The sequence below is a fragment of the Arachis ipaensis genome, chromosome B4 (genome assembly GCF_059453495.1).
Source record: "Arachis ipaensis isolate K30076 ecotype BB chromosome B4, ASM5945349v1, whole genome shotgun sequence".
Taxonomy (NCBI): domain Eukaryota; kingdom Viridiplantae; phylum Streptophyta; class Magnoliopsida; order Fabales; family Fabaceae; genus Arachis; species Arachis ipaensis.
The window spans coordinates 53,772,875-53,783,033 of record NC_142439.1 but is presented as its reverse complement, the minus strand read 5'-3'; the positions used below and the strand labels follow the sequence as shown (position 1 = coordinate 53,783,033).

Here is a 10,159-nt window from a genome sequence, read left to right as displayed (position 1 = left end):
AGTCTTACTCCTTTCCATGGCAAGCTTTCTATAAGGGCATCATCGTTGTCAATGGCTACATCCCATCCTCTCTGTGAAAATGGTGCAAATGCTCTGTCACGGCATGGCTAATCATCTGGAGGTTCTCAATCATACTGGAATAGGATTTACTATCCTTTTACGTCTATCACTACGCCCAGCACTCGCGAGTTTGAAGTCCGTCACAACCATCCCTTCCCAGATCCTACTCGGAATACCACAGACAAGGTTTAGACTTTCCGGATCTCAGGAATGGCCATCCACGGGTTCTAACTTATACCACGAAGATATTAATAACTCGGACTCGGTCTCCTGTATTAGATATCTAAGAGACATTCATTCTAGCTTGTTTGCATGTAGAACGGAAGTGTTTGTCAGGCACACGTTCATGAGTGAGAATGATGATGAGCGTCATATAATCATCACATTCATCAAGTTCTTGGGAACGAATGGATATCTTAGAAGCGGAATAAGTTGAATTGAATAGAAAACAGTAGTACTTTGCATTAAATCATGAGGAACAGCAGAGCTCCACACCTTAATTTATGGAGTGCAGAAACTCTACCGTTGAAAATACATAAGTGATAATGGTCCAGGCATGGCCGAATGGCCAGCCCCCATGATCTAAGAACTAAACAACCCCAGATGTAAATACAATAGTAAAAAGTCCTATTTATACTAAACTAGTTACTAGGGTTTACAGAAGTAAGTAATTGATGCATAAATCCACTTCCGGGACCCACTTGGTGTGTGCTTGGGCTGAGCTTGAAGTTTACACGTGGAGAGGTCATTCTTGGAGTTGAACACCAGTTTGTAACGTGTTTCTAGCGTTCAACTCTGGTTTGTGACGTGTTTCTGGCGTTTAACTCCAGACTGCAGCGTAGAATTGGCGTTCAACGCCCTTTTGCATCATCTAAACTCGGTCAAAGTATAGACTATTATATATTTCGGGAAATCCCTGGATGTCTAATTTCCAACGCAATTGGAAGCGCGCCATTTTGAGGTCTGTAGCTCCAGAAAATCCACTTTGAGTGCAGGGAGGTCAGAATCCAACAGCATCAGCAGTCCTTCTTCTACCTCTGAATCTGATTTTTGATCAAGTCCCTCAATTTCAGCCAGAAAATAATTGAAATCACAGAAAAATACACAAACTCATAGTAAAGTCCAGAAATGTGAATTTAACATAAAAACTAATAAAAACATCCCTAAAAGTAACTAGATCCCTCTAAAAACATACTAAAAACAATGCCGAAAAGCGTATAAATTATCTTCTCATCACAACACCAAACTTAAATTGTTGCTTGTCCCGAAGCAACTGAAAATCAAATAGGATAAAAAGAAGAGAATATACTATAAGTTCCAAACTATCAATGAAACATAGGTCCAATCAGATGAGCGGGACTTGTAGCTTTTTGCCTCTTGAATAGTTTTGGCATCTCACTTTATCCATTGAGGTTCAGAATGATTGGCATCTATAGGAACTCAGAGTTCAGATAGTGTTATTGATTCTCCTAGTTCAGTAAGTTGATTCTTGAACACAGCTACTTTATGAGTCTTGGCCGTGGCCCTAAGCACTTTGTTTTCCAGTATTACCACCGGATACGTAAATGCCACAGACACATAATTGGGTGAACCTTTTCAGATTGTGACTCAGCTTTACTAAAGTCCCTAATTAGAGGTGTCCAGGGTTCTTAAGCACACTCTGTTTTTGTTTTGGACCTTGACTTTAACCGCTCAGTGTCAAGTGCACAAGCACATGGTTAGGGACAGCTTGGTTTAGCCGCTTAGGCCAGGATTTTATTCCTTTAGGCCCTCCTATCCACTGATGCTCAAAGCCTTAGGATCCTTTTTATTTACCCTTGCCTTTTGGTTTTAAGGGTTATTGGCTTTTTGCTCTTGCCTTTTGGTTTTAAGAGCTTTTGGCTTTTTCTGCAAGCTTTTGTATTCACTGCTTTTTCTTGCTTCAAGAATCATTTTTATGATTTTTCAGATTATCAAATAACATGTCTCCTGTTCATCATTCTTTCAAGAGCCAACATATTTAACATTCTAAAACATCAACTTCAAAAGACATATGCACTGTTCAAGCATTCATTCAGAAAATAAAAAGTATTGTCTCCACATCAAAATAATTAAACTAAGTTCAAGGATAAATTCGAAACTCATGTACTTCTTGTTCTTTTGAATTAAAACATTTTTCATTTAAGAGAGGTGATGGATTCATATTCACTACTTTAAGGCATAGATACTTAGATACTAATGATCATGTAATAAAGACACAAACATAGATAAACACTTAACATAAAGAAAACGAAAAACAGAAAATTTGAGAACAAGGAATGAGTCCACCTTAGTGATGGTGGCGTTTTCTTCTTGAGGAACCAATGATGTCCTTGAGCTCTTCTATGTCTCTTCCTTGTCTTTGTTGCTCCTTCCTCGAAGCTCTTTGATCTTCTCTAATTTCATGGAGGATGATTGAGTGCTCCTGATGTTCCACCCTTAGTTGTCCCATGTTGGAACTCAGTTCTCCTAGGGAGGTGTTGATTTGCTCCCAAAGGTTCTGTGGAGGAAAGTGCATCCCTTGAGGCATCTCAGGGATTTCTTGGTGATGAGCTTCTTCATGCGTCTCTTGAGATGAATCTCTCCATCTCCTATGACTTGGAGGTGGAAGCTTTTGTCTTCTCTTTTCTCTTTTTAGAGGTTTCTCTGGCCTTAGGTGCCATTAATGGTTATTGAAAAACAAAAAAGCTATGCTTTTACCACACCAAACTTAGAATATTGCTTGCCCTCGAGCAAAAGAAGATAGAATAGTAGAAGAAGAAGAAGATATGGAGGTGAGTTGATGGTTTGAATTTGAGTGGGTGGGTGTAGGTAGGTTGTATGATGGTTTTAGGGGAGTAATGGATGTGAGTGGGGAAGGGTGATATAGGATTATGAGGAGGTAAGGTGAGTGGAGGTATGTGGGGATCCTGTAGGGTCCACAGATCCTGAGGTGTCAAGGATTTGCATCCTTGCACCAATTAGGCATGTAAAACACCTTTGCATGCAATTCTGGCGTTTAAACGCCGAACTGATGCTTGTTCTGGGCGTTCAACGCCGAGATGTAGCATGTTTCTGGCGTTGAACGCCAGCTCCATGCTTGTTTTGGGCGCTCAGCGCCCAGATGCAGCATATTTCTGGCGTTGAACACCAGTTCTATGCTTGTTTCTGGCGTTCAGCGCCAGCTTTCCACAGTGTGCATTCCTGGCGTCTGAACGCTAGGATGCTGCTTGTTTTAGGCGTGTAACGCCATATCCATGCTCTATTATGGCGTTGAACGCCAGCCAGATGCTCCTTACTGGCGTTTAAACGCCAGTAAGTCCTTCCTCCAAGGTGTGATTTTTCTTCTGCTGTTTTTAATTCTGTTTTTGATTTTTCTATTTATTTTGTGACTCCACATGATCATGAACCTAATAAAACATGAAGGAACAATAAAAATAAAAATAAAATTAGATAAATAAAAATTGGGTTGCCTCCCAACAAGCACTTCTTTAATGTCAATAGCTTGACAGTGGGCTCTCATGGAGCCTCACAGATGTTCAGAGCATTGTTGAGACTCCACAACACCAAACTTAGAGTTTGGATATGGGAGTTCAACACCAAACTTAGAGTTTGGTTGTGGCCTCCCAACACCAAACTTAGAGTTTGACTGTGGGGGCTCTGGTTGACTCTGTTTTGAGGGAAGCTTACTGTGCCTCTTTTCCATGTTTACAGAAGGATGTCCTTGAGTTTTAAACTCAAGGGAGTCCTCATTCAATTGAAGGACTAGTTCACCTCTATTAACATCAATCACAGCTCTTGCTGTGGCTAGGAAGGGTCTTCCAAGGATGATGGATTCATCCTCATCCTTCCCAGTATCTAGGATTATAAAATTAGTAGGGATGTAAAGGCCTTCAACCTTTACTAATATGTCCTCTACTTGTCCATAGGCCTATTTTCTGGAATTGTCTGCCATCTCTAATGCGATTTTAGCAGCTTGTACCTCAAAGATTCCCAGTTTCTCCATTACAGAGAGTGGCATGAGGTTTATTCCTGACCCAAGATCACATAGAGCCTTCTCAAAGGTCATGGTGCCTATGGTACAAGGTATTAGGAACTTTCCAGGATCCTGTTTCTTCTGAGGCAATCTCAGTTGATCCAATGCATTTAGTTCATTGGTGAACAGGGGAGGTTCATCTCCCCAAGTCTCATTACCAAATAGATTGGCATTCAGCTTCATGATTGCACCAAGGAACTTGGCAACTTGCTCTTCAGTAACATCCCCATTCTCTTCAGATGAGGAATACTCATTAGAGCTCATGAATGGCATAAGGAGGTTCAATGGAATCTCCATGGTCTCTAGATGAGCCTCAGAGTCCTTTGGTTCCTCAAAGGGAAACTCCTTATTGATCACTGGACGTCCCAGGAGGTCTTCCTCCTTGGGATTCACGTCCTCCCCTTTCTCCTTGGATTCGGCCATGATGGTTATATCAATGGCCTTGCACTCTCCTTTTGGATTTTCTTCTGTATTGCTTGGGAGAGCATTAGAAGGGGTTTCAGTGATCTTCTTACTCAGCTGGCCCACTTGTGCCTCCAGATTTCTAATGGAGGACCTTGTTTCATTCATAAAACTCAGAGTGGCCTTAGATAGATCAGAGACTAAGTTTGCTAAATTAGAGGTATTTTGTTCAGAGTTCTCTGTCTGTTGCTGAGTGGATGATGGAAAAGGCTTGCTATTGCTAAACCTGTTTCTTCCACCATTATTAAAGCCTTGTTGAGGCTTTTATTGATCCTTCCATGAGAAATTTGGGTGATTTCTCCATGAGGGGTTATAGGTGTTTCCATAGGGTTCACCCATGTAATTTACCTCTGCTATTGCAGGGTTCTCAGGATCATAAGCCTCTTCTTCAGAAGATGCCTCTTGAGTACTGTTGGATGCAGCTTGCATTCCATCCAGACTTTGAGAAATCATATTGACTTGCTGAGTTAATATTTTATTCTGAGCTAATATAGCATTCAGATTATCAATTTCAAGAACTCCCTTCTTCTGAGGCATCCCATTACTCACAGGATTCCTCTCAGAAGTGTACATGAACTGGTTATTAGCAACCATGTCAATGAGTTCTTGAGCTTCTGCAGGCGTTTTCTTTAGGTGAATGGATCCACCTTCAGAAGTATCCAATGACATCTTAGCTAATTCAGACAGACCATCATAGAATATATCCAGGATAGTCCATTCTGAAAGCATGTCAGAAGGACACTTTTTGGTCAGTTCCTTGTATCTCTCCCAAGCTTCATAGAGGGATTCACCTTCTTTCTGTCTGAAGGTTTGAACATCCACTCTAAGCTTACTCAACTTTTGAGGAGGAAAGAACTTGGCTAAGAAAGCCTTGACCAGCTTATCCCAAGAGTTCAGGCTATCCTTAGGTTGAGAGTCCAACCATATTCTAGCTTTGTCTCTCACAGCAAAAGGGAAAAGCATGAGCATGTAGACTTCAGGATCTACTCCATTAGTCTTAACAGTATCACATATCTGCAAGAATTCAGTTAAGAACTGAAAAGGATCTTCAGATAGAAATCCCTGAAACTTGTAGTTCTGCTGCATCAGAGAAACTAATTGAGGTTTCAGCTCAAAATTGTTTGCTCGAATGGTAGGGATGGAGATGCTTCTTCCATGTAAATTGGAATTTGGTGCAGTAAAGTCACCGAGCATCCTCCTTGCATTATTATTATTTTTGGCTGCCATATCCTCTTCTTGTTCAAAAATTCCTATAAGGTTGTCTCTGGATTGTTATATTTTAGCTTCTCTTAGTTTCCTTTTCAGAGTCCTTTCAGGTTCAGGATCTGCTTCAATAAGAATGTTCTTGTCCTTGCTCCTACTTATATGACAAAGAAGGGAATAACAAAGAAAATATGGAATCCTCTATGTCACAGTATAGAGATTCCTTTGTGTGAGTAGAAGAAGAAAAGAATGTAATGTAAAAAAAGAGAAGGGAGGAGAATCCAAACACAAGGGTGAGGGGAGCAGAGATATGAGATGAAGAGAAGTGTTAGTAAGTAATAAATAAATAGAAGGAGATGGGAGAGAGGGAAGTTTTCGAAAGTTAAAAATTAAAATTTAAAGTTAGATTTCGAAAATAGTTTTTTTGAAAAAAAGTTAGTAATTTTTGAAAATTAGGAATGAAATAAAATTAAAATTAAAAATTGAAAACAATTAAAAAGAATTTTTGAAAAAGAGGGAGGTATTTTCGAAAATTAGAGAGGGGAAGTTAGTTAGGTAGTTTTGAAAGAGATAAGAAACAAACAAAAAGTTAATTAGTTAGTTGAAAAAGATTTGAAAATCAATTTTGAAAAGATAAGAAGATAAGAAGTTAGAAAAGATATTTTAAAATTAAACATTTTTGAAAAAGATATGTTTTAAAAAGATATGATAGAAAGATATGATTGAAATTAGTTTTGAAAAAGATTTGATTTTTAAAATCACAATTAATGACTTGATTCACAAGAAATCACAAGATATGATTCTAGAACTTAAAGTTTGAATCTTTCTTAACAAGTAAGTAACAAACTTGAAATTTTTGAATCAAAACATTAATTGTTGATGATATTTTCGAAAATATGATATAAAATTAAGAAAAAGATTTTTGAAAAATATTTTTAAAATTTTCGAAAATAAATAAGAAAAATGAAAAAGATTTGCTTTTTGAAAAAGATTTTGAAAAAGATAAGATTTTTAAATTGAAAATTTGATTTGACTCATAAGAGACAATTGAATTTTTAAAATTTTTGAAAAAGTCAATCCAAATTTTCAAAATTTATGAGTGAAAAAGGGAAAGGTATATTTTTTTGAATTTTGAATTTTTAATGATGAAAGAGAAAAACATGAAAAATGATGCAATGCATGAGAATTTTGGATCAAAGAATGTCATGAATGCAAGAACACTATGAATGTCAAGATGAACACCAAGAACACTTTGAAGATCAAGATGGACATCAAGACTTATGTTTGAAAATTTTTCAAGAAAAGAAAACATGCAAGACACCAAACCTATAAATTTTTCAGGTATAGACACTATGAATGCAAGAATGCATATGAAAAACAAGAAAAGACACAAAACAAGAAAATTTGAAGATCAAACAAGAAGACTGGCCAAGAACAACTTGAAGATCATGAAGAACACTATGAATGCATGAATTTTTGAAAAATGCATAAAAAATTTTTAGAAAAAATTTAATTGATACCAAACTTAAAAATTGACTCAAGTCTCAAACAAGAAACACAAAATATTTTTTGATTTTTATGATTTTATGATTTTTTTGGATTTTTTGAAAATTAGTGTGAAAAAGAAAAATAAGGATTCCAAAATTTTTAATATGAATTCCAGGAATCTTGTACTCTTAGTCTAAAGCTCCAATCCAAGGGTTAGACATGGCTCACTAGCCAGCCAAGCTTTAGAAGATACAAATCAGTCATACAACAGCAGGTGGATTAGGAACAGCTAGCTTGCTCTTGTGATGATGGTTTGGAAGCCTCAGTCCAAAAAAATTTAGACATGGCTTTACAGCCAGCCAGGCTTCAACATGTCACCATGAAACTCTAGAATTCATTCTTAAAAATATAGAATAATTTTCGAAAACAGATGAGAAATTTTTGAAAGATTTTTGAAAAATTTTTTTGAAAATAAAATAAAAAAAGAAAATTACCTAATCTGAGCAACAAGATGAACCATCAGTTGTCCAAACTCGAACAATCCTCGGTAATGGCGCCAAAAACTTGGTATGCAAAATTGTTACTCAGGTTGTAAAATTTGTTGTTCGTTCTCTCCCTGGCAATGCCGCCAACACACTGGTGCACAATACCATGGTCCAAACATAACTTCACAACTTCGCACAACTAACCAGCAAGTGCACTGGGTCGTCTAAGTAATAAAACCTTACGTGAGTAAGGGTCGATCCCACGGAGATTGTTGGTATGAAGCAAGCTATGGTCACCTTGTAAATCTCAGTCAGGCAGATATCAAATGGTTATAGTATTTTCGAATAATAATAATAAATAAACAGAAAATAAAGATAAAAATACTTATGTAATTCATTGGTGAGAATTTTAGACAAGCGTATAGAGATGCTTTCATTCCTCTGAATCTCTGCTTTCCTGCTATCTTCATCCAATCAGTCTTACTCCTTTCCATGGCAAGCTTTCTGTAAGGGCATCACCGTTGTCAATGGTTACATCCCATCCTCTTTGTGAAAATAGTCCAAATGCTCTGTCACGGCATGGCTAATCATCTGGAGGTTCTCGATCATACTGGAATAGGATTTACTATCCTTTTGCGTCTGTCACTACGCCCAGCACTCGCGAGTTTGAAGTCTGTCACAGCCATCCCTTCCCAGATCCTACTCGGAATACCACAGACAAGGTTTAGACTTTCCAGATCTCAGGAATGTCCATCCACGGGTTCTAACTTACACCACGAAGATACTAATAACACGGACTTGGTCCCCTGTATTAGATATCTAAGAGACATTCATTCTAGCTTGTTTGCATGTAGAACGGAAGTGTTTGTCAAGCACGCGTTCATGAGTGAGAATGATGATAAGCGTCACATAATCATCACATTCATCAAGTTCTTGGGAATGAATGGATATCTTAGAAGCTGAATAAGTTGAATTGAATAGAAAACAGTAGTACTTTGCATTAAATCATGAGGAACAACAGAGCTCCACACCTTAATCTATGGAGTGCAGAAACTCTACCGTTGAAAATACATAAGTGATAATGGTCCAGGCATGGCCGAATGGCCAGCCCCCATGATCTAAGAACTAAACATCCCCAGATGTAAATACAATAGTAAAAAGTCCTATTTATACTAAACTAGTTACTAGGGTTTACAGAAGTAAGTAATTGATGCATAAATCCACTTCCGGGGCTCACATGGTGTGTGCTTGGGTTGAGCTTGAAGTTTACACGTGGAGAGGTTATTCTTGGAGTTGAACGCCAGTTTGTAACGTGTTTCTAGCGTTCAACTCTGGTTTGTGACGTGTTTCTGGCGTTTAACTCCAGACTGCAGCATAGAACTGGAGTTCAATGCCCTTTTGCGTCGTCTAAACTCGGCCAAAGTATGGACTATTATATATTGCTGGAAATCCCTGGATGTCTACTTTCTAACGCAATTCGAAGCGCGCCATTTTGAGTTCTGTAGCTCCAGAAAATCCACTTTGAGTGTAGGGAGGTCAGAATCCAACAACATCAGCAGTCCTTCTTCTACCTCTGAATCTGATTTTTGCTCAAGTCCCTCAATTTCAGCCAGAAAATACCTGAAATCACAGAAAAACACATAAACTCATAGTAAAGTCCAGAAATGTGAATTTAACATAAAAACTAATAAAAACATCCCTAAAAGTAACTAGATCCCACTAAAAACATACTAAAAACAATGCCAAAAAGCGTATAAATTATCTGCTCATCACACTTTTACTATTGTATTCGCAGTTTTGGAACGAGGCTTATGCCATTATTCACATTTGCGGAGGCTGGCCATTCGGCCATGCCTACACCTTTCTCTTTTATGTATTTTCTACGGTGGAGTTTCTACACCACATAGATTAAGGTGCGGAGCTCTGCTGTTCTTCATGAATTAATGCAAGTACTATTGTTTTTCTTTCAATTCACGCTTACTTCTTCTCTAAGATATACTCTCGTACTTAATTCAGTTAAGTCAGAATGAAGGGGTGACCCATGACAATCACCCACTATCTTTATTACTCCCTTAGCCAAGATCCGCATGCCTGACAACCACAAAGCGGTCTACATGATGTTCAACGTAGTCATTGAACGACAGCCGAAGTATATTCTCTTGGGTCTCTAATCCACGGACTGAGTCAGGAGGTTAGAACCTTCGTGGTATAGGATAGAACCAATTGGCAGCATTCTTGAGATCCGGAAAGTCTAAACCTTGTCTATGGTATTCCGAGTAGGATCTAGGAAGGGATGACTGTGACGAGCTTCAAACTCGCAAATGTTGGGCATAGTGATAGTCTGCAAAAGGATAGAGAGATCCTATTCCGACGCTAGTGAGAACCGACAGATGATTAGCCGTGCGGTAGCTGTACCTGGTATTTTTCA

General features: G+C 38.3%; 1 non-coding gene across 1 annotated transcript; it reads left to right on the top strand.

Moving 5' to 3' along the window:
- The first annotated feature begins 5,278 nt into the window (after positions 1 to 5,278).
- On the top strand, positions 5,279 to 5,386 carry LOC148567611 (small nucleolar RNA R71). Its single transcript, XR_015882729.1, has one exon. It is a non-coding gene; the product is annotated as a small nucleolar RNA R71 (small nucleolar RNA).
- The last annotated feature ends 4,773 nt before the right edge of the window (positions 5,387 to 10,159 follow it).